This window comes from Sturnus vulgaris, chromosome Z, assembly GCF_052056855.1.
Source record: "Sturnus vulgaris isolate bStuVul1 chromosome Z, bStuVul1.hap1, whole genome shotgun sequence".
Taxonomy (NCBI): Eukaryota; Metazoa; Chordata; class Aves; order Passeriformes; family Sturnidae; genus Sturnus; species Sturnus vulgaris.
In genome coordinates, this window is record NC_142283.1 from 82,154,204 (window position 1) to 82,181,704 (window position 27,501).

General features: G+C 49.7%; 4 long non-coding RNA genes across 7 annotated transcripts; all 4 read left to right on the top strand.

Moving 5' to 3' along the window:
- The first annotated feature begins 967 nt into the window (after window positions 1-967).
- Window positions 968-2,407, top strand: LOC148219981 (uncharacterized). The gene is made up of 3 exons (XR_015799567.1): window positions 968-1,097; window positions 1,862-2,040; window positions 2,128-2,407. It is a non-coding gene; the product is annotated as an uncharacterized LOC148219981 (long non-coding RNA).
- Window positions 2,408-14,309: 11,902 nt separating this feature from the next.
- Window positions 14,310-17,455, top strand: LOC148219982 (uncharacterized). 3 transcript variants are annotated; one of them, XR_015799449.1, is made up of 7 exons: window positions 14,310-14,480; window positions 15,244-15,306; window positions 15,385-15,426; window positions 15,514-15,988; window positions 16,906-16,968; window positions 17,047-17,088; window positions 17,176-17,455. It is a non-coding gene; the product is annotated as an uncharacterized LOC148219982 (long non-coding RNA). The 3 variants fall into 3 exon arrangements; XR_015799448.1 differs by having other exon boundaries at window positions 14,310-15,306; XR_015799447.1 differs by lacking the exons at window positions 14,310-14,480; window positions 15,244-15,306 and having other exon boundaries at window positions 15,330-15,426.
- Window positions 17,456-19,260: 1,805 nt separating this feature from the next.
- On the top strand, window positions 19,261-22,456 carry LOC148219983 (uncharacterized). Of its 2 annotated transcripts, none has more exons than XR_015799475.1 (6): window positions 19,261-19,308; window positions 20,245-20,427; window positions 20,515-20,989; window positions 21,907-21,969; window positions 22,048-22,089; window positions 22,177-22,456. It is a non-coding gene; the product is annotated as an uncharacterized LOC148219983 (long non-coding RNA). The 2 variants fall into 2 exon arrangements; XR_015799476.1 differs by lacking the exon at window positions 19,261-19,308 and adding an exon at window positions 19,337-19,466.
- Window positions 22,457-22,626: 170 nt separating this feature from the next.
- LOC148219984 (uncharacterized) lies at window positions 22,627-26,485 on the top strand. Its single transcript, XR_015799287.1, has 2 exons — window positions 22,627-25,079; window positions 25,276-26,485. It is a non-coding gene; the product is annotated as an uncharacterized LOC148219984 (long non-coding RNA).
- The last annotated feature ends 1,016 nt before the right edge of the window (window positions 26,486-27,501 follow it).

Genomic DNA, 27,501 nt, shown 5'->3' on the forward strand with positions numbered 1-27,501 from the left:
GTGTCAGAGGCGTTTGCGTGTCTGGCCTGGGATCGTTCTGCCCTGCTGCGCAGTGTGGGAGTGGGGGTAAAAGCATAAATGCTGGGGACTTGAAATTTGTAATGCAGAGTATATTTGGATTCTGGATGGTTTTCCTAGGTAGAAACAAGGCCTCTGGAGCTGTGCAGGGCTTTAACCTTTGTCGTAACTTCCTTTCAGATGCAGATGGTTTAAATCAGAAGCAGAGCGCCCCATTGTGGGTGAGGGGGTTGCCCCAAGCAGGTCGGTGACTGTTTGTCCTCGCCGGGGAAGCATAAGTGGTGGCTGTGTTACAGCACTGTTCTTTCTCTTTATTTTTAGGAAGTGATGCTGGATATCAGCTGTCAGGTGGAAGTGGGCAAGGTGAGCAGTGACAGAAGCAGTTATTTGTGGTAAAGGTCTCAATTTCTGGTGCAAGTCTAAGCATCCGTTACTGTTGGTGTGTTTTAGGCATTGCACTTTTATTAAGGTGAGACCCCTCCTCGCTAAGAAAAGTGGTTTTGCACTGTCCTGAGAACTCGGGAAGTATTCCAGGAGCCTGTGATGAAGCCTTGACCTTTTCCTGTTTAAAGATGCCATCCAGGTAACCTTCAGGAATAGGTAAGGAGCTGTGGTGATTTGGGGAGGTAGGGTGGAGTAGTGTGGGTGCACTCAAGTTTGAGCAATGTCGCATCACCTTGTCCCCCCCTCAGCCACGCATACCCTGTGATGACGGCGTCGGGCTCTGCGTGTGGCCAAAGCGTGCGGCCCTCCAGTGTTGTCAGGAGATGGTGAGTGGCAGAATTGTTATGTTTTGGCTGATGGTGCTGCTCAGATCATACACTGATGGTTGATTTCATTTATAGCGGCTGACATGAGTGACAGCAGCCTGGTGAGAACATGAAATTGCAGAGGATGAGGTGGCCTCCCTTTACAACTGCCGTGGGTTCTCATCTTCGGACGTCGGAGAGATAAGTCAAGGGCTTCCGCCCACAGGGAGGATGAAAGCGGGATGTGGATTCGGGACTCTGCGGGAGGGTTTTTGAGCCAGCTTTGGAGATGGGGGTGTCCAAGATGTGTGCCCTTTGGCCATATAAAGGGTAAGTCCTGTAATGCTGACGTGCGCAGGGCAGAGTGGTCCTGGTGTTTGTTGTGTCACTTGTCTATCGTGCTCTGTGTGTCTTTAGTGTGTCTCGTGTGGCATGTCTTTTTCCTTTGTCCTTCAAGGTTCTTTCTGGAAACTCTGGCGTCATTCTTGCCATCTCTGATTGCTTCCTTCCTCAGCCTGGCACCGGTGCCATCAAACCTTTGATTCAGGAGCTTGGACAGGCATCGTTATCTGATTGGATGCGTCTCAAGAGAGATGAGATGTCTTTTTTAAGGTCTTGTTCTCTGCGCTGCAGAGATTGATTTTCAGTGGAGTAGGACTTACAGGAGTGTGAAGATAGGTAGAGGATTCTGAGCATAGGATTCTCAGGCATCCATCTTTGCGGTTCTTGGAATGAATCGTCCTGTTAGCATCTTGTTCCTGCCGGCTTCTCTGAGCCTCATCAGGTCAGCGTCGCTCTCATCTCGAACCGTGTCCTTCCTCGTTCTCTCTGTGCTTGCAGTCGCTCTTCTGAATGAGTTTTCTCTTGCTGTTGCGTCCCCTTGTTTGTCATCCCCTGTGTCAGAGGCGTTTGCGTGTCTGGCCTGGGATCGTTCTGCCCTGCTGCGCAGTGTGGGAGTGGGGGTAAAAGCATAAATGCTGGGGACTTGAAATTTGTAATGCAGAGTATATTTGGATTCTGGATGGTTTTCCTAGGTAGAAACAAGGCCTCTGGAGCTGTGCAGGGCTTTAACCTTTGTCATAACTTCCTTTCAGATGCAGATGGTTTAAATCAGAAGCAGAGCGCCCCATTGTGGGTGAGGGGGTTGCCCCAAGCAGGTCGGTGACTGTCCTCGCCGGGGAAGCATAAGTGGTGGCTGTGTTACAGCACTGTTCTTTCTCTTTATTTTTAGGAAGTGATGCTGGATATCAGCTGTCAGGTGGAAGTGGGCAAGGTGAGCAGTGACAGAAGCAGTTATTTGTGGTAAAGGTCTCAATTTCTGGTGCAAGTCTAAGCATCCGTTACTGTTGGTGTGTTTTAGGCATTGCACTTTTATTAAGGTGAGACCCCTCCTCGCTAAGAAAAGTGGTTTTGCACTGTCCTGAGAACTCGGGAAGTATTCCAGGAGCCTGTGATGAAGCCTTGACCTTTTCCTGTTTAAAGATGCCATCCAGGTAACCTTCAGGAATAGGTAAGGAGCTGTGGTGATTTGGGGAGGTAGGGTGGAGTAGTGTGGGTGCACTCAAGTTTGAGCAATGTCGCATCACCTTGTCCCCCCCTCAGCCACGCATACCCTGTGATGACGGCGTCAGGCTCTGCGTGTGGCCAAAGCGTGCGGCCCTCCAGTGTTGTCAGGAGATGGTGAGTGGCAGAATTGTCGTGTTTTGGCCGATGGTGCTGCTCAGATCATACACTGATGGTTGATTTCATTTATAGCGGCTGACATGAGTGACAGCAGCCTGGTGAGAACATGAAATTGCAGAGGATGAGGTGGCCTCCCTTTACAACTGCCGTGGGTTCTCATCTTCGGACGTCGGAGAGATAAGTCAAGGGCTTCCGCCCACAGGGAGGATGAAAGCGGGATGTGGATTCGGGACTCTGCGGGAGGGTTTTTGAGCCAGCTTTGGAGATGGGGGTGTCCAAGATGTGTGCCCTTTGGCCATATAAAGGGTAAGTCCTGTAATGCTGACGTGCGCAGGGCAGAGCGGTCCTGGTGTCTGTCGTGTCATTTGTCTATCGTGCAGTGTGTGTCTTTAGTGTGTCTCGTGTGGCATGTCTTTTGCCTTTGTCCTTCGAGGGGCTTATTGGGACCTCTAGCATCATTCTTAGCATCTGTATTCCCACCTTTCCTGTCCCTGCGCCGGTGCCATCAAACCTTTGAGTCGGGAGCTAGGACAGGCATCAGAATCTCATCTCTCTTTAGAAGCATCCAATCAGAAGTGTTTTACTGTCTTATTCTGAGCTGCCATTGACAGCTGTGCACTACTGAGATCCATTTTTAGTGGAGTAGGACTTGCAGGAGTGTGAAGATAGGTAGCGGATTCTGAGCGTAGGGTTCTCGTGCATTCATCTTTGCCGTTCTTGGAATGAATCGTCCTGTTAGCGTCTTGTTCCTGCCGGCTTCTCTGAGCCTCATCAGGTCAGCGTCGCTCTCATCTCGACCGTGTCCTTCCTCGTTCTCTCTGTGCTTGCAGTCGCTCTTCTGAATGAGTTTTCTCTTGCTGTTGCGTCCCCTTGTTTGTCATCCCCTGTGTCAGAGGCGTTTGCGTGTCTGGCCTGGGATCGTTCTGCCCTGCTGCGCAGTGTGGGAGTGGGGGTAAAAGCATAAATGCTGGGGACTTGAAATTTGTAATGCAGAGTATATTTGGATTCTGGATGGTTTTCCTAGGTAGAAACAAGGCCTCTGGAGCTGTGCAGGGCTTTAACCTTTGTCGTAACTTCCTTTCAGATGCAGATGGTTTAAATCAGAAGCAGAGCGCCCCATTGTGGGTGAGGGGGTTGCCCCAAGCAGGTCGGTGACTGTTTGTCCTCGCCGGGGAAGCATAAGTGGTGGCTGTGTTACAGCACTGTTCTTTCTCTTTATTTTTAGGAAGTGATGCTGGATATCAGCTGTCAGGTGGAAGTGGGCAAGGTGAGCAGTGACAGAAGCAGTTATTTGTGGTAAAGGTCTCAATTTCTGGTGCAAGTCTAAGCATCCGTTACTGTTGGTGTGTTTTAGGCATTGCACTTTTATTAAGGTGAGACCCCTCCTCGCTAAGAAAAGTGGTTTTGCACTGTCCTGAGAACTCGGGAAGTATTCCAGGAGCCTGTGATGAAGCCTTGACCTTTTCCTGTTTAAAGATGCCATCCAGGTAACCTTCAGGAATAGGTAAGGAGCTGTGGTGATTTGGGGAGGTAGGGTGGAGTAGTGTGGGTGCACTCAAGTTTGAGCAATGTCGCATCACCTTGTCCCCCCCTCAGCCACGCATACCCTGTGATGACGGCGTCAGGCTCTGCGTGTGGCCAAAGCGTGCGGCCCTCCAGTGTTGTCAGGAGATGGTGAGTGGCAGAATTGTCATGTTTTGGCTGATGGTGCTGCTCAGATCATACACTGATGGTTGATTTCATTTATAGCGGCTGACATGAGTGACAGCAGCCTGGTGAGAACATGAAATTGCAGAGGATGAGGTGGCCTCCCTTTACAACTGCCGTGGGTTCTCATCTTCGGACGTCGGAGAGATAAGTCAAGGGCTTCCGCCCACAGGGAGGATGAAAGCGGGATGTGGATTCGGGACTCTGCGGGAGGGTTTTTGAGCCAGCTTTGGAGATGGGGGTGTCCAAGATGTGTGCCCTTTGGCCATATAAAGGGTAAGTCCTGTAATGCTGACGTGCGCAGGGCAGAGTGGTCCTGGTGTTTGTTGTGTCACTTGTCTATCGTGCTCTGTGTGTCTTTAGTGTGTCTCGTGTGGCATGTCTTTTTCCTTTGTCCTTCAAGGTTCTTTCTGGAAACTCTGGCGTCATTCTTGCCATCTCTGATTGCTTCCTTCCTCAGCCTGGCACCGGTGCCATCAAACCTTTGATTCAGGAGCTTGGACAGGCATCGTTATCTGATTGGATGCGTCTCAAGAGAGATGAGATGTCTTTTTTAAGGTCTTGTTCTCTGCGCTGCAGAGATTGATTTTCAGTGGAGTAGGACTTGCAGGAGTGTGAAGATAGGTAGAGGATTCTGAGCGTAGGGTTCTCGTGCATCCATCTTTGCCGTTCTTGGAATGAATCGTCCTGTTAGCGTCTTGTTCCTGCCGGCTTCTCTGAGCCTCATCAGGTCAGCGTCGCTCTCATCTCGACCGTGTCCTTCCTCGTTCTCTCTGTGCTTGCAGTCGCTCTTCTGAATGAGTTTTCTCTTGCTGTTGCGTCCCCTTGTTTGTCATCCCCTGTGTCAGAGGCGTTTGCGTGTGTGGCCTGGGATCGTTCTGCCCTGCTGCGCAGTGTGGGAGTGGGGGTAAAAGCATAAATGCTGGGGACTTGAAATTTGTAATGCAGAGTATATTTGGATTCTGGATGGTTTTCCTAGGTAGAAACAAGGCCTCTGGAGCTGTGCAGGGCTTTAACCTTTGTCATAACTTCCTTTCAGATGCAGATGGTTTAAATCAGAAGCAGAGCGCCCCATTGTGGGTGAGGGGGTTGCCCCAAGCAGGTCGGTGACTGTTTGTCCTCGCCGGGGAAGCATAAGTGGTGGCTGTGTTACAGCACTGTTCTTTCTCTTTATTTTTAGGAAGTGATGCTGGATATCAGCTGTCAGGTGGAAGTGGGCAAGGTGAGCAGTGACAGAAGCAGTTATTTGTGGTAAAGGTCTCAATTTCTGGTGCAAGTCTAAGCATCCGTTACTGTTGGTGTGTTTTAGGCATTGCACTTTTATTAAGGTGAGACCCCTCCTCGCTAAGAAAAGTGGTTTTGCACTGTCCTGAGAACTCGGGAAGTATTCCAGGAGCCTGTGATGAAGCCTTGACCTTTTCCTGTTTAAAGATGCCATCCAGGTAACCTTCAGGAATAGGTAAGGAGCTGTGGTGATTTGGGGAGGTAGGGTGGAGTAGTGTGGGTGCACTCAAGTTTGAGCAATGTCGCATCACCTTGTCCCCCCCTCAGCCACGCATACCCTGTGATGACGGCGTCAGGCTCTGCGTGTGGCCAAAGCGTGCGGCCCTCCAGTGTTGTCAGGAGATGGTGAGTGGCAGAATTGTCGTGTTTTGGCTGATGGTGCTGCTCAGATCATACACTGATGGTTGATTTCATTTATAGCGGCTGACATGAGTGACAGCAGCCTGGTGAGAACATGAAATTGCAGAGGATGAGGTGGCCTCCCTTTACAACTGCCGTGGGTTCTCATCTTCGGACGTCGGAGAGATAAGTCAAGGGCTTCCGCCCACAGGGAGGATGAAAGCGGGATGTGGATTCGGGACTCTGCGGGAGGGTTTTTGAGCCAGCTTTGGAGATGGGGGTGTCCAAGATGTGTGCCCTTTGGCCATATAAAGGGTAAGTCCTGTAATGCTGACGTGCGCAGGGCAGAGCGGTCCTGGTGTCTGTCGTGTCATTTGTCTATCGTGCAGTGTGTGTCTTTAGTGTGTCTCGTGTGGCATGTCTTTTGCCTTTGTCCTTCGAGGGGCTTATTGGGACCTCTAGCATCATTCTTAGCATCTGTATTCCCACCTTTCCTGTCCCTGCGCCGGTGCCATCAAACCTTTGAGTCGGGAGCTAGGACAGGCATCAGAATCTCATCTCTCTTTAGAAGCATCCAATCAGAAGTGTTTTACTGTCTTATTCTGAGCTGCCATTGACAGCTGTGCACTGCTGAGATCCATTTTTAGTGGAGTAGGACTTGCAGGAGTGTGAAGATAGGTAGCGGATTCTGAGCGTAGGGTTCTCGTGCATTCATCTTTGCCGTTCTTGGAATGAATCGTCCTGTTAGCGTCTTGTTCCTGCCGGCTTCTCTGAGCCTCATCAGGTCAGCGTCGCTCTCATCTCGACCGTGTCCTTCCTCGTTCTCTCTGTGCTTGCAGTCGCTCTTCTGAATGAGTTTTCTCTTGCTGTTGCGTCCCCTTGTTTGTCATCCCCTGTGTCAGAGGCGTTTGCGTGTGTGGCCTGGGATCGTTCTGCCCTGCTGCGCAGTGTGGGAGTGGGGGTAAAAGCATAAATGCTGGGGACTTGAAATTTGTAATGCAGAGTATATTTGGATTCTGGATGGTTTTCCTAGGTAGAAACAAGGCCTCTGGAGCTGTGCAGGGCTTTAACCTTTGTCATAACTTCCTTTCAGATGCAGATGGTTTAAATCAGAAGCAGAGCGCCCCATTGTGGGTGAGGGGGTTGCCCCAAGCAGGTCGGTGACTGTTTGTCCTCGCCGGGGAAGCATAAGTGGTGGCTGTGTTACAGCACTGTTCTTTCTCTTTATTTTTAGGAAGTGATGCTGGATATCAGCTGTCAGGTGGAAGTGGGCAAGGTGAGCAGTGACAGAAGCAGTTATTTGTGGTAAAGGTCTCAATTTCTGGTGCAAGTCTAAGCATCCGTTACTGTTGGTGTGTTTTAGGCATTGCACTTTTATTAAGGTGAGACCCCTCCTCGCTAAGAAAAGTGGTTTTGCACTGTCCTGAGAACTCGGGAAGTATTCCAGGAGCCTGTGATGAAGCCTTGACCTTTTCCTGTTTAAAGATGCCATCCAGGTAACCTTCAGGAATAGGTAAGGAGCTGTGGTGATTTGGGGAGGTAGGGTGGAGTAGTGTGGGTGCACTCAAGTTTGAGCAATGTCGCATCACCTTGTCCCCCCCTCAGCCACGCATACCCTGTGATGACGGCGTCAGGCTCTGCGTGTGGCCAAAGCGTGCGGCCCTCCAGTGTTGTCAGGAGATGGTGAGTGGCAGAATTGTCGTGTTTTGGCTGATGGTGCTGCTCAGATCATACACTGATGGTTGATTTCATTTATAGCGGCTGACATGAGTGACAGCAGCCTGGTGAGAACATGAAATTGCAGAGGATGAGGTGGCCTCCCTTTACAACTGCCGTGGGTTCTCATCTTCGGACGTCGGAGAGATAAGTCAAGGGCTTCCGCCCACAGGGAGGATGAAAACGGGATGTGGATTCGGGACTCTGCGGGAGGGTTTTTGAGCCAGCTTTGGAGATGGGGGTGTCCAAGATGTGTGCCCTTTGGCCATATAAAGGGTAAGTCCTGTAATGCTGACGTGCGCAGGGCAGAGCGGTCCTGGTGTCTGTCGTGTCATTTGTCTATCGTGCAGTGTGTGTCTTTAGTGTGTCTCGTGTGGCATGTCTTTTGCCTTTGTCCTTCGAGGGGCTTATTGGGACCTCTAGCATCATTCTTAGCATCTGTATTCCCACCTTTCCTGTCCCTGCGCCGGTGCCATCAAACCTTTGAGTCGGGAGCTAGGACAGGCATCAGAATCTCATCTCTCTTTAGAAGCATCCAATCAGAAGTGTTTTACTGTCTTATTCTGAGCTGCCATTGACAGCTGTGCACTGCTGAGATCCATTTTTAGTGGAGTAGGACTTGCAGGAGTGTGAAGATAGGTAGCGGATTCTGAGCGTAGGGTTCTCGTGCATTCATCTTTGCCGTTCTTGGAATGAATCGTCCTGTTAGCGTCTTGTTCCTGCCGGCTTCTCTGAGCCTCATCAGGTCAGCGTCGCTCTCATCTCGACCGTGTCCTTCCTCGTTCTCTCTGTGCTTGCAGTCGCTCTTCTGAATGAGTTTTCTCTTGCTGTTGCGTCCCCTTGTTTGTCATCCCCTGTGTCAGAGGCGTTTGCGTGTGTGGCCTGGGATCGTTCTGCCCTGCTGCGCAGTGTGGGAGTGGGGGTAAAAGCATAAATGCTGGGGACTTGAAATTTGTAATGCAGAGTATATTTGGATTCTGGATGGTTTTCCTAGGTAGAAACAAGGCCTCTGGAGCTGTGCAGGGCTTTAACCTTTGTCATAACTTCCTTTCAGATGCAGATGGTTTAAATCAGAAGCAGAGCGCCCCATTGTGGGTGAGGGGGTTGCCCCAAGCAGGTCGGTGACTGTTTGTCCTCGCCGGGGAAGCATAAGTGGTGGCTGTGTTACAGCACTGTTCTTTCTCTTTATTTTTAGGAAGTGATGCTGGATATCAGCTGTCAGGTGGAAGTGGGCAAGGTGAGCAGTGACAGAAGCAGTTATTTGTGGTAAAGGTCTCAATTTCTGGTGCAAGTCTAAGCATCCGTTACTGTTGGTGTGTTTTAGGCATTGCACTTTTATTAAGGTGAGACCCCTCCTCGCTAAGAAAAGTGGTTTTGCACTGTCCTGAGAACTCGGGAAGTATTCCAGGAGCCTGTGATGAAGCCTTGACCTTTTCCTGTTTAAAGATGCCATCCAGGTAACCTTCAGGAATAGGTAAGGAGCTGTGGTGATTTGGGGAGGTAGGGTGGAGTAGTGTGGGTGCACTCAAGTTTGAGCAATGTCGCATCACCTTGTCCCCCCCTCAGCCACGCATACCCTGTGATGACGGCGTCAGGCTCTGCGTGTGGCCAAAGCGTGCGGCCCTCCAGTGTTGTCAGGAGATGGTGAGTGGCAGAATTGTCGTGTTTTGGCTGATGGTGCTGCTCAGATCATACACTGATGGTTGATTTCATTTATAGCGGCTGACATGAGTGACAGCAGCCTGGTGAGAACATGAAATTGCAGAGGATGAGGTGGCCTCCCTTTACAACTGCCGTGGGTTCTCATCTTCGGACGTCGGAGAGATAAGTCAAGGGCTTCCGCCCACAGGGAGGATGAAAGCGGGATGTGGATTCGGGACTCTGCGGGAGGGTTTTTGAGCCAGCTTTGGAGATGGGGGTGTCCAAGATGTGTGCCCTTTGGCCATATAAAGGGTAAGTCCTGTAATGCTGACGTGCGCAGGGCAGAGCGGTCCTGGTGTCTGTCGTGTCATTTGTCTATCGTGCAGTGTGTGTCTTTAGTGTGTCTCGTGTGGCATGTCTTTTGCCTTTGTCCTTCGAGGGGCTTATTGGGACCTCTAGCATCATTCTTAGCATCTGTATTCCCACCTTTCCTGTCCCTGCGCCGGTGCCATCAAACCTTTGAGTCGGGAGCTAGGACAGGCATCAGAATCTCATCTCTCTTTAGAAGCATCCAATCAGAAGTGTTTTACTGTCTTATTCTGAGCTGCCATTGACAGCTGTGCACTGCTGAGATCCATTTTTAGTGGAGTAGGACTTGCAGGAGTGTGAAGATAGGTAGCGGATTCTGAGCGTAGGGTTCTCGTGCATTCATCTTTGCCGTTCTTGGAATGAATCGTCCTGTTAGCGTCTTGTTCCTGCCGGCTTCTCTGAGCCTCATCAGGTCAGCGTCGCTCTCATCTCGACCGTGTCCTTCCTCGTTCTCTCTGTGCTTGCAGTCGCTCTTCTGAATGAGTTTTCTCTTGCTGTTGCGTCCCCTTGTTTGTCATCCCCTGTGTCAGAGGCGTTTGCGTGTGTGGCCTGGGATCGTTCTGCCCTGCTGCGCAGTGTGGGAGTGGGGGTAAAAGCATAAATGCTGGGGACTTGAAATTTGTAATGCAGAGTATATTTGGATTCTGGATGGTTTTCCTAGGTAGAAACAAGGCCTCTGGAGCTGTGCAGGGCTTTAACCTTTGTCATAACTTCCTTTCAGATGCAGATGGTTTAAATCAGAAGCAGAGCGCCCCATTGTGGGTGAGGGGGTTGCCCCAAGCAGGTCGGTGACTGTTTGTCCTCGCCGGGGAAGCATAAGTGGTGGCTGTGTTACAGCACTGTTCTTTCTCTTTATTTTTAGGAAGTGATGCTGGATATCAGCTGTCAGGTGGAAGTGGGCAAGGTGAGCAGTGACAGAAGCAGTTATTTGTGGTAAAGGTCTCAATTTCTGGTGCAAGTCTAAGCATCCGTTACTGTTGGTGTGTTTTAGGCATTGCACTTTTATTAAGGTGAGACCCCTCCTCGCTAAGAAAAGTGGTTTTGCACTGTCCTGAGAACTCGGGAAGTATTCCAGGAGCCTGTGATGAAGCCTTGACCTTTTCCTGTTTAAAGATGCCATCCAGGTAACCTTCAGGAATAGGTAAGGAGCTGTGGTGATTTGGGGAGGTAGGGTGGAGTAGTGTGGGTGCACTCAAGTTTGAGCAATGTCGCATCACCTTGTCCCCCCCTCAGCCACGCATACCCTGTGATGACGGCGTCAGGCTCTGCGTGTGGCCAAAGCGTGCGGCCCTCCAGTGTTGTCAGGAGATGGTGAGTGGCAGAATTGTCGTGTTTTGGCTGATGGTGCTGCTCAGATCATACACTGATGGTTGATTTCATTTATAGCGGCTGACATGAGTGACAGCAGCCTGGTGAGAACATGAAATTGCAGAGGATGAGGTGGCCTCCCTTTACAACTGCCGTGGGTTCTCATCTTCGGACGTCGGAGAGATAAGTCAAGGGCTTCCGCCCACAGGGAGGATGAAAGCGGGATGTGGATTCGGGACTCTGCGGGAGGGTTTTTGAGCCAGCTTTGGAGATGGGGGTGTCCAAGATGTGTGCCCTTTGGCCATATAAAGGGTAAGTCCTGTAATGCTGACGTGCGCAGGGCAGAGCGGTCCTGGTGTCTGTCGTGTCATTTGTCTATCGTGCAGTGTGTGTCTTTAGTGTGTCTCGTGTGGCATGTCTTTTGCCTTTGTCCTTCGAGGGGCTTATTGGGACCTCTAGCATCATTCTTAGCATCTGTATTCCCACCTTTCCTGTCCCTGCGCCGGTGCCATCAAACCTTTGAGTCGGGAGCTAGGACAGGCATCAGAATCTCATCTCTCTTTAGAAGCATCCAATCAGAAGTGTTTTACTGTCTTATTCTGAGCTGCCATTGACAGCTGTGCACTGCTGAGATCCATTTTTAGTGGAGTAGGACTTGCAGGAGTGTGAAGATAGGTAGCGGATTCTGAGCGTAGGGTTCTCGTGCATTCATCTTTGCCGTTCTTGGAATGAATCGTCCTGTTAGCGTCTTGTTCCTGCCGGCTTCTCTGAGCCTCATCAGGTCAGCGTCGCTCTCATCTCGACCGTGTCCTTCCTCGTTCTCTCTGTGCTTGCAGTCGCTCTTCTGAATGAGTTTTCTCTTGCTGTTGCGTCCCCTTGTTTGTCATCCCCTGTGTCAGAGGCGTTTGCGTGTGTGGCCTGGGATCGTTCTGCCCTGCTGCGCAGTGTGGGAGTGGGGGTAAAAGCATAAATGCTGGGGACTTGAAATTTGTAATGCAGAGTATATTTGGATTCTGGATGGTTTTCCTAGGTAGAAACAAGGCCTCTGGAGCTGTGCAGGGCTTTAACCTTTGTCATAACTTCCTTTCAGATGCAGATGGTTTAAATCAGAAGCAGAGCGCCCCATTGTGGGTGAGGGGGTTGCCCCAAGCAGGTCGGTGACTGTTTGTCCTCGCCGGGGAAGCATAAGTGGTGGCTGTGTTACAGCACTGTTCTTTCTCTTTATTTTTAGGAAGTGATGCTGGATATCAGCTGTCAGGTGGAAGTGGGCAAGGTGAGCAGTGACAGAAGCAGTTATTTGTGGTAAAGGTCTCAATTTCTGGTGCAAGTCTAAGCATCCGTTACTGTTGGTGTGTTTTAGGCATTGCACTTTTATTAAGGTGAGACCCCTCCTCGCTAAGAAAAGTGGTTTTGCACTGTCCTGAGAACTCGGGAAGTATTCCAGGAGCCTGTGATGAAGCCTTGACCTTTTCCTGTTTAAAGATGCCATCCAGGTAACCTTCAGGAATAGGTAAGGAGCTGTGGTGATTTGGGGAGGTAGGGTGGAGTAGTGTGGGTGCACTCAAGTTTGAGCAATGTCGCATCACCTTGTCCCCCCCTCAGCCACGCATACCCTGTGATGACGGCGTCAGGCTCTGCGTGTGGCCAAAGCGTGCGGCCCTCCAGTGTTGTCAGGAGATGGTGAGTGGCAGAATTGTCGTGTTTTGGCTGATGGTGCTGCTCAGATCATACACTGATGGTTGATTTCATTTATAGCGGCTGACATGAGTGACAGCAGCCTGGTGAGAACATGAAATTGCAGAGGATGAGGTGGCCTCCCTTTACAACTGCCGTGGGTTCTCATCTTCGGACGTCGGAGAGATAAGTCAAGGGCTTCCGCCCACAGGGAGGATGAAAACGGGATGTGGATTCGGGACTCTGCGGGAGGGTTTTTGAGCCAGCTTTGGAGATGGGGGTGTCCAAGATGTGTGCCCTTTGGCCATATAAAGGGTAAGTCCTGTAATGCTGACGTGCGCAGGGCAGAGCGGTCCTGGTGTCTGTCGTGTCATTTGTCTATCGTGCAGTGTGTGTCTTTAGTGTGTCTCGTGTGGCATGTCTTTTGCCTTTGTCCTTCGAGGGGCTTATTGGGACCTCTAGCATCATTCTTAGCATCTGTATTCCCACCTTTCCTGTCCCTGCGCCGGTGCCATCAAACCTTTGAGTCGGGAGCTAGGACAGGCATCAGAATCTCATCTCTCTTTAGAAGCATCCAATCAGAAGTGTTTTACTGTCTTATTCTGAGCTGCCATTGACAGCTGTGCACTGCTGAGATCCATTTTTAGTGGAGTAGGACTTGCAGGAGTGTGAAGATAGGTAGCGGATTCTGAGCGTAGGGTTCTCGTGCATTCATCTTTGCCGTTCTTGGAATGAATCGTCCTGTTAGCGTCTTGTTCCTGCCGGCTTCTCTGAGCCTCATCAGGTCAGCGTCGCTCTCATCTCGACCGTGTCCTTCCTCGTTCTCTCTGTGCTTGCAGTCGCTCTTCTGAATGAGTTTTCTCTTGCTGTTGCGTCCCCTTGTTTGTCATCCCCTGTGTCAGAGGCGTTTGCGTGTCTGGCCTGGGATCGTTCTGCCCTGCTGCGCAGTGTGGGAGTGGGGGTAAAAGCATAAATGCTGGGGACTTGAAATTTGTAATGCAGAGTATATTTGGATTCTGGATGGTTTTCCTAGGTAGAAACAAGGCCTCTGGAGCTGTGCAGGGCTTTAACCTTTGTCATAACTTCCTTTCAGATGCAGATGGTTTAAATCAGAAGCAGAGCGCCCCATTGTGGGTGAGGGGGTTGCCCCAAGCAGGTCGGTGACTGTTTGTCCTCGCCGGGGAAGCATAAGTGGTGGCTGTGTTACAGCACTGTTCTTTCTCTTTATTTTTAGGAAGTGATGCTGGATATCAGCTGTCAGGTGGAAGTGGGCAAGGTGAGCAGTGACAGAAGCAGTTATTTGTGGTAAAGGTCTCAATTTCTGGTGCAAGTCTAAGCATCCGTTACTGTTGGTGTGTTTTAGGCATTGCACTTTTATTAAGGTGAGACCCCTCCTCGCTAAGAAAAGTGGTTTTGCACTGTCCTGAGAACTCGGGAAGTATTCCAGGAGCCTGTGATGAAGCCTTGACCTTTTCCTGTTTAAAGATGCCATCCAGGTAACCTTCAGGAATAGGTAAGGAGCTGTGGTGATTTGGGGAGGTAGGGTGGAGTAGTGTGGGTGCACTCAAGTTTGAGCAATGTCGCATCACCTTGTCCCCCCCTCAGCCACGCATACCCTGTGATGACGGCGTCAGGCTCTGCGTGTGGCCAAAGCGTGCGGCCCTCCAGTGTTGTCAGGAGATGGTGAGTGGCAGAATTGTCGTGTTTTGGCTGATGGTGCTGCTCAGATCATACACTGATGGTTGATTTCATTTATAGCGGCTGACATGAGTGACAGCAGCCTGGTGAGAACATGAAATTGCAGAGGATGAGGTGGCCTCCCTTTACAACTGCCGTGGGTTCTCATCTTCGGACGTCGGAGAGATAAGTCAAGGGCTTCCGCCCACAGGGAGGATGAAAGCGGGATGTGGATTCGGGACTCTGCGGGAGGGTTTTTGAGCCAGCTTTGGAGATGGGGGTGTCCAAGATGTGTGCCCTTTGGCCATATAAAGGGTAAGTCCTGTAATGCTGACGTGCGCAGGGCAGAGCGGTCCTGGTGTTTGTCGTGTCACTTGTCTATCGTGCTCTGTGTGTCTTTAGTGTGTCTCGTGTGGCATGTCTTTTTCCTTTGTCCTTCAAGGTTCTTTCTGGAAACTCTGGCGTCATTCTTGCCATCTCTGATTGCTTCCTTCCTCAGCCTGGCACCGGTACCCTCAAACCTTTGATTCAGGAGCTTGGACAGGCATCGTTATCTGATTGGATGCGTCTCAAGAGAGATGAGATGTCTTTTTTAAGGTCTTGTTCTCTGCGCTGCAGAGATCGATTTTCAGTGGAGTAGGACTTACAGGAGTGTGAAGATAGGTAGAGGATTCTGAGCATAGGATTCTCAGGCATCCATCTTTGCGGTTCTTGGAATGAATCGTCCTGTTAGCATCTTGTTCCTGCCGGCTTCTCTGAGCCTCATCAGGTCAGCATCGCTCTCATCTCGACCGTGTCCTTCCTCGTTCTCTCTGTGCTTGCAGTCGCTCTTCTGAATGAGTTTTCTCTTGCTGTTGCGTCCCCTTGTTTGTCATCCCCTGTGTCAGAGGCGTTTGCGTGTGTGGCCTGGGATCGTTCTGCCCTGCTGCGCAGTGTGGGAGTGGGGGTAAAAGCATAAATGCTGGGGACTTGAAATTTGTAATGCAGAGTATATTTGGATTCTGGATGGTTTTCCTAGGTAGAAACAAGGCCTCTGGAGCTGTGCAGGGCTTTAACCTTTGTCATAACTTCCTTTCAGATGCAGATGGTTTAAATCAGAAGCAGAGCGCCCCATTGTGGGTGAGGGGGTTGCCCCAAGCAGGTCGGTGACTGTTTGTCCTCGCCGGGGAAGCATAAGTGGTGGCTGTGTTACAGCACTGTTCTTTCTCTTTATTTTTAGGAAGTGATGCTGGATATCAGCTGTCAGGTGGAAGTGGGCAAGGTGAGCAGTGACAGAAGCAGTTATTTGTGGTAAAGGTCTCAATTTCTGGTGCAAGTCTAAGCATCCGTTACTGTTGGTGTGTTTTAGGCATTGCACTTTTATTAAGGTGAGACCCCTCCTCGCTAAGAAAAGTGGTTTTGCACTGTCCTGAGAACTCGGGAAGTATTCCAGGAGCCTGTGATGAAGCCTTGACCTTTTCCTGTTTAAAGATGCCATCCAGGTAACCTTCAGGAATAGGTAAGGAGCTGTGGTGATTTGGGGAGGTAGGGTGGAGTAGTGTGGGTGCACTCAAGTTTGAGCAATGTCGCATCACCTTGTCCCCCCCTCAGCCACGCATACCCTGTGATGACGGCGTCAGGCTCTGCATGTGGCCGAATCCTGTGGCCCGAGGGTGCGGGCATTGTCAGGAGATGTTGAGCATCAAAATTGTCGTGTTTAGGCCGATGGTGCTGCTGAGATCATGCATTGATTTCTTTTATTGCAACTGCCATCCATGACGGCAGCGCTTTGAGAGCGCAGAATTGCCAGAGGACGAGGCAGCCTACCTTCGCACCTGCTGTGGGTTCGTATCCCCACACGTCCGAGAGATAAGTGAAGGGCTTCAACCCACAGGGAGGATGGAAGTTGGATATGGGGTTAAGACCCTGCGGGAGGGATTTTTGAGTCAGGTTTGGAGCCGAGGACGTCCAGGCTGTGTCCCCTTGGACCATTTCAGGTGTCGGTTTGAGGATGCTGAGGTGCACAGGGCAGAGCGGTCCTGGTGTTTTTGTGTCACTTGTCTATCGTGCTCTGTGTATCTTTAGTGTGTCTCGTGTGGCATGTCTTTTCCCTTTGCCCTTCAAGGTTCTTTCTGGAAACTCTGGCGTCATTCTTGCCATCTCTGATTGCTTCCTTCCTCAGCCTGGCACCGGTACCCTCAAACCTTTGATTCAGGAGCTTGGACAGGCATCGTTATCTGACTGGATGCGTCTCAAGAGAGATGAGATGTCTTTTTTAAGGTCTTGTTCTCTGCGCTGCAGAGATCGATTTTCAGTGGAGTAGGACTTGCAGGAGTGTGAAGATAGGTAGAGGATTCTGAGCATAGGATTCTCAGGCATCCATCTTTGCGGTTCTTGGAATGAATCGTCCTGTTAGCATCTTGTTCCTGCCGGCTTCTCTGAGCCTCATCAGGTCAGCGTCGCTCTCATCTCGACCGTGTTCTTCCTCGTTCTCTCTGTGCTTGCAGTCGCTCTTCTGAATGAGTTTTCTCTTGCTGTTGCGTCCCCTTGTTTGTCATCCCCTGTGTCAGAGGCGTTTGCGTGTGTGGCCTGGGATCGTTCTGCCCTGCTGCGCAGTGTGGGAGTGGGGGTAAAAGCATAAATGCTGGGGACTTGAAATTTGTAATGCAGAGTATATTTGGATTCTGGATGGTTTTCCTAGGTAGAAACAAGGCCTCTGGAGCTGTGCAGGGCTTTAACCTTTGTCATAACTTCCTTTCAGATGCAGATGGTTTAAATCAGAAGCAGAGCGCCCCATTGTGGGTGAGGGGGTTGCCCCAAGCAGGTCGGTGACTGTTTGTCCTCGCCGGGGAAGCATAAGTGGTGGCTGTGTTACAGCACTGTTCTTTCTCTTTATTTTTAGGAAGTGATGCTGGATATCAGCTGTCAGGTGGAAGTGGGCAAGGTGAGCAGTGACAGAAGCAGTTATTTGTGGTAAAGGTCTCAATTTCTGGTGCAAGTCTAAGCATCCGTTACTGTTGGTGTGTTTTAGGCATTGCACTTTTATTAAGGTGAGACCCCTCCTCGCTAAGAAAAGTGGTTTTGCACTGTCCTGAGAACTCGGGAAGTATTCCAGGAGCCTGTGATGAAGCCTTGACCTTTTCCTGTTTAAAGATGCCATCCAGGTAACCTTCAGGAATAGGTAAGGAGCTGTGGTGATTTGGGGAGGTAGGGTGGAGTAGTGTGGGTGCACTCAAGTTTGAGCAATGTCGCATCACCTTGTCCCCCCCTCAGCCACGCATACCCTGTGATGACGGCGTCAGGCTCTGCGTGTGGCCAAAGCGTGCGGCCCTCCAGTGTTGTCAGGAGATGGTGAGTGGCAGAATTGTCGTGTTTTGGCTGATGGTGCTGCTCAGATCATACACTGATGGTTGATTTCATTTATAGCGGCTGACATGAGTGACAGCAGCCTGGTGAGAACATGAAATTGCAGAGGATGAGGTGGCCTCCCTTTACAACTGCCGTGGGTTCTCATCTTCGGACGTCGGAGAGATAAGTCAAGGGCTTCCGCCCACAGGGAGGATGAAAGCGGGATGTGGATTCGGGACTCTGCGGGAGGGTTTTTGAGCCAGCTTTGGAGATGGGGGTGTCCAAGATGTGTGCCCTTTGGCCATATAAAGGGTAAGTCCTGTAATGCTGACGTGCGCAGGGCAGAGCGGTCCTGGTGTTTGTCGTGTCACTTGTCTATCGTGCTCTGTGTGTCTTTAGTGTGTCTCGTGTGGCATGTCTTTTTCCTTTGCCCTTCAAGGTTCTTTCTGGAAACTCTGGCGTCATTCTTGCCATCTCTGATTGCTTCCTTCCTCAGCCTGGCACCGGTACCCTCAAACCTTTGATTCAGGAGCTTGGATAGGCATCGTTATCTGATTGGATGCGTCTCAAGAGAGATGAGATGTCTTTTTTAAGGTCTTGTTCTCTGCGCTGCAGAGATCGATTTTCAGTGGAGTAGGACTTACAGGAGTGTGATGATAGGTAGAGGATTCTGAGCATAGGATTCTCAGGCATCCATCTTTGCGGTTCTTGGAATGAATCGTCCTGTTAGCGTCTTGTTCCTGCCGGCTTCTCTGAGCCTCATCAGGTCAGCGTCGCTCTCATCTCGACCGTGTCCTTCCTCGTTCTCTCTGTGCTTGCAGTCGCTCTTCTGAATGAGTTTTCTCTTGCTGTTGCGTCCCCTTGTTTGTCATCCCCTGTGTCAGAGGCGTTTGCGTGTGTGGCCTGGGATCGTTCTGCCCTGCTGCGCAGTGTGGGAGTGGGGGTAAAAGCATAAATGCTGGGGACTTGAAATTTGTAATGCAGAGTATATTTGGATTCTGGATGGTTTTCCTAGGTAGAAACAAGGCCTCTGGAGCTGTGCAGGGCTTTAACCTTTGTCATAACTTCCTTTCAGATGCAGATGGTTTAAATCAGAAGCAGAGCGCCCCATTGTGGGTGAGGGGGTTGCCCCAAGCAGGTCGGTGACTGTTTGTCCTCGCCGGGGAAGCATAAGTGGTGGCTGTGTTACAGCACTGTTCTTTCTCTTTATTTTTAGGAAGTGATGCTGGATATCAGCTGTCAGGTGGAAGTGGGCAAGGTGAGCAGTGACAGAAGCAGTTATTTGTGGTAAAGGTCTCAATTTCTGGTGCAAGTCTAAGCATCCGTTACTGTTGGTGTGTTTTAGGCATTGCACTTTTATTAAGGTGAGACCCCTCCTCGCTAAGAAAAGTGGTTTTGCACTGTCCTGAGAACTCGGGAAGTATTCCAGGAGCCTGTGATGAAGCCTTGACCTTTTCCTGTTTAAAGATGCCATCCAGGTAACCTTCAGGAATAGGTAAGGAGCTGTGGTGATTTGGGGAGGTAGGGTGGAGTAGTGTGGGTGCACTCAAGTTTGAGCAATGTCGCATCACCTTGTCCCCCCCTCAGCCACGCATACCCTGTGATGACGGCGTCAGGCTCTGCGTGTGGCCAAAGCGTGCGGCCCTCCAGTGTTGTCAGGAGATGGTGAGTGGCAGAATTGTCATGTTTTGGCTGATGGTGCTGCTCAGATCATACACTGATGGTTGATTTCATTTATAGCGGCTGACATGAGTGACAGCAGCCTGGTGAGAACATGAAATTGCAGAGGATGAGGTGGCCTCCCTTTACAACTGCTGTGGGTTCTCATCTTCGGACGTCGGAGAGATAAGTCAAGGGCTTCCGCCCACAGGGAGGATGAAAGCGGGATGTGGATTCGGGACTCTGCGGGAGGGTTTTTGAGCCAGCTTTGGAGATGGGGGTGTCCAAGATGTGTGCCCTTTGGCCATATAAAGGGTAAGTCCTGTAATGCTGACGTGCGCAGGGCAGAGCGGTCCTGGTGTTTGTCGTGTCATTTGTCTATCGTGCAGTGTGTGTCTTTAGTGTGTCTCGTGTGGCATGTCTTTTGCCTTTGTCCTTCGAGGGGCTTATTGGGACCTCTAGCATCATTCTTAGCATCTGTATTCCCACCTTTCCTGTCCCTGCGCCGGTGCCATCAAACCTTTGAGTCGGGAGCTAGGACAGGCATCAGAATCTCATCTCTCTTTAGAAGCATCCAATCAGAAGTGTTTTACTGTCTTATTCTGAGCTGCCATTGACAGCTGTGCACTGCTGAGATCCATTTTTAGTGGAGTAGGACTTGCAGGAGTGTGAAGATAGGTAGCGGATTCTGAGCGTAGGGTTCTCGTGCATCCATCTTTGCCGTTCTTGGAATGAATCGTCCTGTTAGCGTCTTGTTCCTGCCGGCTTCTCTGAGCCTCATCAGGTCAGCGTCGCTCTCATCTCGACCGTGTCCTTCCTCGTTCTCTCTGTGCTTGCAGTCGCTCTTCTGAATGAGTTTTCTCTTGCTGTTGCGTCCCCTTGTTTGTCATCCCCTGTGTCAGAGGCGTTTGCGTGTCTGGCCTGGGATCGTTCTGCCCTGCTGCGCAGTGTGGGAGTGGGGGTAAAAGCATAAATGCTGGGGACTTGAAATTTGTAATGCAGAGTATATTTGGATTCTGGATGGTTTTCCTAGGTAGAAACAAGGCCTCTGGAGCTGTGCAGGGCTTTAACCTTTGTCGTAACTTCTTTTCAGATGCAGATGGTTTAAATCAGAAGCAGAGCGCCCCATTGTGGGTGAGGGGGTTGCCCCAAGCAGGTCGGTGACTGTTTGTCCTCGCCGGGGAAGCATCAGTGGTGGCTGTGTTACAGCACTGTTCTTTCTCTTTATTTTTAGGAAGTGATGCTGGATATCAGCTGTCAGGTGGAAGTGGGCAAGGTGAGCAGTGACAGAAGCAGTTATTTGTGGTAAAGGTCTCAATTTCTGGTGCAAGTCTAAGCATCCGTTACTGTTGGTGTGTTTTAGGCATTGCACTTTTATTAAGGTGAGACCCCTCCTCGCTAAGAAAAGTGGTTTTGCACTGTCCTGAGAACTCGGGAAGTATTCCAGGAGCCTGTGATGAAGCCTTGACCTTTTCCTGTTTAAAGATGCCATCCAGGTAACCTTCAGGAATAGGTAAGGAGCTGTGGTGATTTGGGGAGGTAGGGTGGAGTAGTGTGGGTGCACTCAAGTTTGAGCAATGTCGCATCACCTTGTCCCCCCCTCAGCCACGCATACCCTGTGATGACGGCGTCAGGCTCTGCATGTGGCCGAATCCTGTGGCCCGAGGGTGCGGGCATTGTCAGGAGATGTTGAGCATCAAAATTGTCGTGTTTAGGCCGATGGTGCTGCTGAGATCATGCATTGATTTCTTTTATTGCAACTGCCATCCATGACGGCAGCGCTTTGAGAGCGCAGAATTGCCAGAGGACGAGGCAGCCTACCTTCGCACCTGCTGTGGGTTCGTATCCCCACACGTCCGAGAGATAAGTGAAGGGCTTCAACCCACAGGGAGGATGGAAGTTGGATATGGGGTTAAGACCCTGCGGGAGGGATTTTTGAGTCAGGTTTGGAGCCGAGGACGTCCAGGCTGTGTCCCCTTGGACCATTTCAGGTGTCGGTTTGAGGATGCTGAGGTGCACAGGGCAGAGCGGTCCTGGTGTTTTTGTGTCACTTGTCTATCGTGCTCTGTGTATCTTTAGTGTGTCTCGTGTGGCATGTCTTTTCCCTTTGCCCTTCAAGGTTCTTTCTGGAAACTCTGGCGTCATTCTTGCCATCTCTGATTGCTTCCTTCCTCAGCCTGGCACCGGTACCCTCAAACCTTTGATTCAGGAGCTTGGACAGGCATCGTTATCTGACTGGATGCGTCTCAAGAGAGATGAGATGTCTTTTTTAAGGTCTTGTTCTCTGCGCTGCAGAGATCGATTTTCAGTGGAGTAGGACTTGCAGGAGTGTGAAGATAGGTAGAGGATTCTGAGCATAGGATTCTCAGGCATCCATCTTTGCGGTTCTTGGAATGAATCGTCCTGTTAGCATCTTGTTCCTGCCGGCTTCTCTGAGCCTCATCAGGTCAGCGTCGCTCTCATCTCGACCGTGTTCTTCCTCGTTCTCTCTGTGCTTGCAGTCGCTCTTCTGAATGAGTTTTCTCTTGCTGTTGCGTCCCCTTGTTTGTCATCCCCTGTGTCAGAGGCGTTTGCGTGTGTGGCCTGGGATCGTTCTGCCCTGCTGCGCAGTGTGGGAGTGGGGGTAAAAGCATAAATGCTGGGGACTTGAAATTTGTAATGCAGAGTATATTTGGATTCTGGATGGTTTTCCTAGGTAGAAACAAGGCCTCTGGAGCTGTGCAGGGCTTTAACCTTTGTCATAACTTCCTTTCAGATGCAGATGGTTTAAATCAGAAGCAGAGCGCCCCATTGTGGGTGAGGGGGTTGCCCCAAGCAGGTCGGTGACTGTTTGTCCTCGCCGGGGAAGCATAAGTGGTGGCTGTGTTACAGCACTGTTCTTTCTCTTTATTTTTAGGAAGTGATGCTGGATATCAGCTGTCAGGTGGAAGTGGGCAAGGTGAGCAGTGACAGAAGCAGTTATTTGTGGTAAAGGTCTCAATTTCTGGTGCAAGTCTAAGCATCCGTTACTGTTGGTGTGTTTTAGGCATTGCACTTTTATTAAGGTGAGACCCCTCCTCGCTAAGAAAAGTGGTTTTGCACTGTCCTGAGAACTCGGGAAGTATTCCAGGAGCCTGTGATGAAGCCTTGACCTTTTCCTGTTTAAAGATGCCATCCAGGTAACCTTCAGGAATAGGTAAGGAGCTGTGGTGATTTGGGGAGGTAGGGTGGAGTAGTGTGGGTGCACTCAAGTTTGAGCAATGTCGCATCACCTTGTCCCCCCCTCAGCCACGCATACCCTGTGATGACGGCGTCAGGCTCTGCGTGTGGCCAAAGCGTGCGGCCCTCCAGTGTTGTCAGGAGATGGTGAGTGGCAGAATTGTCGTGTTTTGGCTGATGGTGCTGCTCAGATCATACACTGATGGTTGATTTCATTTATAGCGGCTGACATGAGTGACAGCAGCCTGGTGAGAACATGAAATTGCAGAGGATGAGGTGGCCTCCCTTTACAACTGCCGTGGGTTCTCATCTTCGGACGTCGGAGAGATAAGTCAAGGGCTTCCGCCCACAGGGAGGATGAAAGCGGGATGTGGATTCGGGACTCTGCGGGAGGGTTTTTGAGCCAGCTTTGGAGATGGGGGTGTCCAAGATGTGTGCCCTTTGGCCATATAAAGGGTAAGTCCTGTAATGCTGACGTGCGCAGGGCAGAGCGGCCCTGGTGTCTGTCGTGTCATTTGTCTATCGTGCAGTGTGTGTCTTTAGTGTGTCTTGTGTGGCATGTCTTTTGCTTTTGTCCTTCGAGGGGCTTATTGGGACCTCTAGCATCATTCTTAGCATCTGTATTCCCACCTTTCCTGTCCCTGTGCCGGTGCCATCAAACCTTTGAGTCAGGAGCTAGGACAGGCATCAGAATCTCATCTCTCTTTAGAAGCATCCAATCAGAAGTGTTTTACTGTCTTATTCTGAGCTGCCATTGACAGCTGTGCACTGCTGAGATCCATTTTTAGTGGAGTAGGACTTGCAGGAGTGTGAAGATAGGTAGTGGATTCTGAGCGTAGGGTTCTCGTGCATTCATCTTTGCCGTTCTTGGAATGAATCGTCCTGTTAGCATCTTGTTCCTGCCAGCTTCTCTGAGCCTCTTTGGCTCAGCGTGGGTCTCATCTCCACCGTGCCCCTCCTCGTTCTCTCGGTTCTTGCAGTCGCTCTTCTGAATGAGTTTTTTCTTGCTGTTGCGTCCCCTTGTTTGTCATCCCCTGTGTCAGAGGCGTTTGCGTGTGTGGCGTGGGATCGTTCTGCCCTGCTGCGCAGTGTGCGTGTAAAAGGATAAGTGCCGGGGACTTGAAATTTATAATGCATTCTGTAGTAGGATTGTGGATGGTTTTCCTAGGTTGACGTAAGTTTTCTGGAGGTGCTATGTTGGCCTGCAGTGCTTTGACTTTTGTCCTGACTTCCTTTCAGATGCAGATGGTTAAATCCCGACGCGGAAGGTGAGTAAAATATGAGAAGAGTGAGGACGGACGAGATCTGAGGCGAGGCCAAGGTCCAAGAGGCATCAGCACCAAAGTCATCGGCATCCTGTAGGAGGCTCATTACCTTCCCGTCATCCCAATGCAGACCATTAGAATGGATATAGAATTTGCAGTGGCTAAAAGGTTACTCCTCAGCATACTCACTAAGAGAGGAGAGGAGATGAAAAAGGCTTGGGAAAGCTCATTATCTGGTCAAGAGAAAATTGATTTTTTAAATACTCCACTCTGTTGTTTATGGAAGATGAGTGGAGTGAGCTAGGGGACCGTTTGTGGGATTAAACAATTATTGGCAAGGGCACGGAGACTCTTTGTTTTGGGAGTACATGGGGAACGATTATAAACACTTGGAGAGATGAAAGGTGAATCCAAGTTTCCAGCTGCTCCTGTGCAAGCTATGTCATAACAATACACAGGGTTATCATCTCCTGTGCTGTCTCGGTCAGGCTGCCTCAGTGCATTTTTTGGGATAGGGAGCGTACAGCCAGTAAATGGAATAAGGGGAAAACAATGGAGCTCTGTTGCAGAACTGTTAAAAACCCAAGCAAGCGTAATCTTTAAGTCTAATGCAGTACCGGAGCAAAAAGCAGAGTTATCTGCTCCGATAGCCAATGTGGAAATAAAACGGGATAAGAAAGGAGTTGCAGCCGGACTGTCAGAAGTAGGGTCTCAGAAAGAACACGGAGAGTCAGGTAGCCTGCCGAAGTCCCAGGTAAGTAAAGAACAGGGAGAGACACCTTGCCAGCCGAAGTTATATCCTGCTATCCCTCTGTCTGCTCCTCCGTGTGGTCCAGAATTAATACCCCTTCCTGGAAGAGGATGTTGATAGGGAAAAAGAAGAGGAGCAACTTACACCTGAAGAAAGAAAATTGGTTAAATCCTTTACTCCTCCAATGGAAAAGTTATAACGTCAAGTTGAACAATTAACACATCAAATGGAAAGTTGCAACACAGGGCACAAACAAAACATAACTGCCTGCTCAGAACAGCGCAGTCCTCCTACACAGTCAGTTCAGCAATTACTGCAGATGCTACGACCAGAGCCATCAGCACCTTCAATGCAAATCCTTCCACCTCCGTATCTAGGCCCAATCCCAGGCCCAGCAGGTGCCGAAGAACATTCTGCAAAAATATCATCAGGAAACGACGGTCAGGAATAGTTTGTGATGCAATCATTGAAGGAGAGCGGCAACCAGCTGAAGCTTTAGCTTGCGCAATTCTGTATGATCAACAAGCTCCTAGGTACGAACAACATCATTGGAAAATTTTGCAACAAACCAAACAAACTATGACAGAACATGGAATTAGATCTGAGGCTGCCAGAACTACACAGGACCGCATTTTCACCGCCAATGTAAATTCACCTCACGATTGTCGGCAAATAGCACGATTACTATTGACACCATCTCAACACGTCATACAGGTAAAGGAGCGGACCAGATCGGCAGTCACCGAAGCTCGTAGACCTAGGGATCCAAATGACATCCTAAATGCACTAAATCCAGATATGCTCACCGGATCAGGGGTATTTAGTAACTGACGTTCAACTTAATTGAACGCATTGGGAACACATCATTTGTCTGCACGTTTAGCCAGACAGGCTTTTAATGTCGTTCCAGATTCTCAACCACGTACTCTTTATTCAGCTGTTCAACAAGGAATAACAGAACCTTTATACCAATTTTATTCATTGCTTATGGGCAGCTTGAAGCAATCAGAATGATTTAACCGACAAGGCGTGACAAAAAACATTCAAGTTAGTGGCATTTGAAAAGGCTATTTCCAAAACAAAACCTTTGTTGATTACTTTGGGTAAAGATGCTGATGTAACAGAAACGATCTACTGTAGCAGATACGGCTACTAGAGCATCTCAGTCCCAACAAGGACAAGTTGTCGCCAATGCCGTAGCAGAGGCCATAAAACCAGCCACAAATTTACTTGCTGCTGCAGTAAGCAAAATAGGCCAAACACCAAAGTCAGGACCTTCAAAGACACGAGGCGCATGTTAGCGATGTGGGGCAAAGGGACATTTCAAAAAGACACGCCAAGCGTCAGTACGGTGCGATAGATGTCAAAAAGGCAACCGTTCCGCAGCCGCCCGTCGGTCCGCAAAAAACGGATTACAAAGCGCAAAGAGCCGCCGTGCGGTGAAACAAGCAGTCGGCCCAACGCTGTCCAACAACTTGACCCACCAGCGACCACAGCGAGCTTGGCAATCGATTCGGCAGCAGCAGTAGCCGTTACTCTTATCAATCAAACTGCGTATCAAATTCCAACAGGTGTCACCAGAGCAATATACGCCTCAGACAGCGCACTTGCGGCATTATTAACTGGAAAATCTTCTGCTGGACTTGCAGGACTCATCGTCCTCCCAGGTGTAATCGATGCTGACTACACCGGAGAGATTCAAGTGCGTGCCTACACTTTATCACCACCACTTCCTATTTCCAAGGCAACCAGAATTGCACAATTGATTCTATATTTAACAATTCCTACATAAGGGACATCTTCTGAACTCCACCACAGAGAGGAATTAAAGGCTTCGGATCCACTGGAGACACAGTAGTAAATTTAGTACAGCAAATGAAACAGAGACCAATGGTGAAAGCAACCTTACGATCTGGCACGGTTCAAAAAGAAGTCACCGTTATGCTAGATACAGGAGCTGATGTTAGCGTCATTTACAAAGAACGCTGGCCCAAAGATTGGTTTCTTCAACAAACTGTGCATGCAGTACAAGGCGTAATAGGGAATTCTATACCATAGGGAAGTGTCCATGCCATAGAAGTGAGATTTCCCGAAGGGCAAACAGCCACACAACGCCCATATGTCACGTCTTTACTTGGAAATTTAGGAGGCCTAATCGGTCGAGATGCATTAAATCAGCTAGGAGCAACTCTCACGTCGCCCGCAGCCTCTCAGTCGCCTTTTTAGTTGCAGCCGTTGCCGTTCTGCCGCCAACCCCAAAAATACAACGGAAAAACCATAGACCAATATGGGTTGATCAGCGGACCTTGTCCAAAGAGCGGCCGAAAATAGCCCACGAATTAGCGAAAGAACAGTTATAAGCCAAACATAGACAACATTCCATTAGTCTGCGGAACGCTCCCATTTTTTATTCCTAACAAATCAGGCAAATGGCGACGGTTACACGATCTCCAAAAAGCGAACGACCAGCCGTGTCCCATGGGAGCATTACAACCAGGAATGCTTACTCCAACTATGTTGCTTCAGAATTGGCATCTCTTAATTATTCACCTCAAAGACCATTTTTCACTATATGCTTGCAAAAGGATGATACAGTGTGATTTGCATTCACTTTATCAGCAATAAATAAAGCAAGTCCTTCACAAGGATATGAACGTGTACTACTTCCACCTGGCATGAAAAGTCTTCCTACTATGTGTCAAACGTTTGTTCATTGGACATTAGAGCCTATCCGTCATAAATTTGCACAATTATTTATCGTTACATGGATGATATCCTGCTATGTCAATAAGAACCCTTTACTAATGATACTTTACAGTACATTATCACTCAGCTGTCGTCAAAAGGTTTATTAATTGCACCAGAAAAGATACAACCTACATGGTGCTACGTAGGTTGGGCGTTAACCTCAGCTGCTGTCAGTCCAGAAAAACTGCACCTTACAACTACTATTGCAACACTTCACCATGCTCAGAAATTAATTGGAGATTCGCAGCGGTTTAGAATTGTCGCAGGGATCCTCAATGATGAGATATCACGTCTTACAAGTCTGCTTAAAGTGCGGACCCAAATATTCCAATCTCTCTTTCTCCTGAATGACGCGATTGCCTTAACAAGCTGAGTCAGCGTCCAGTGT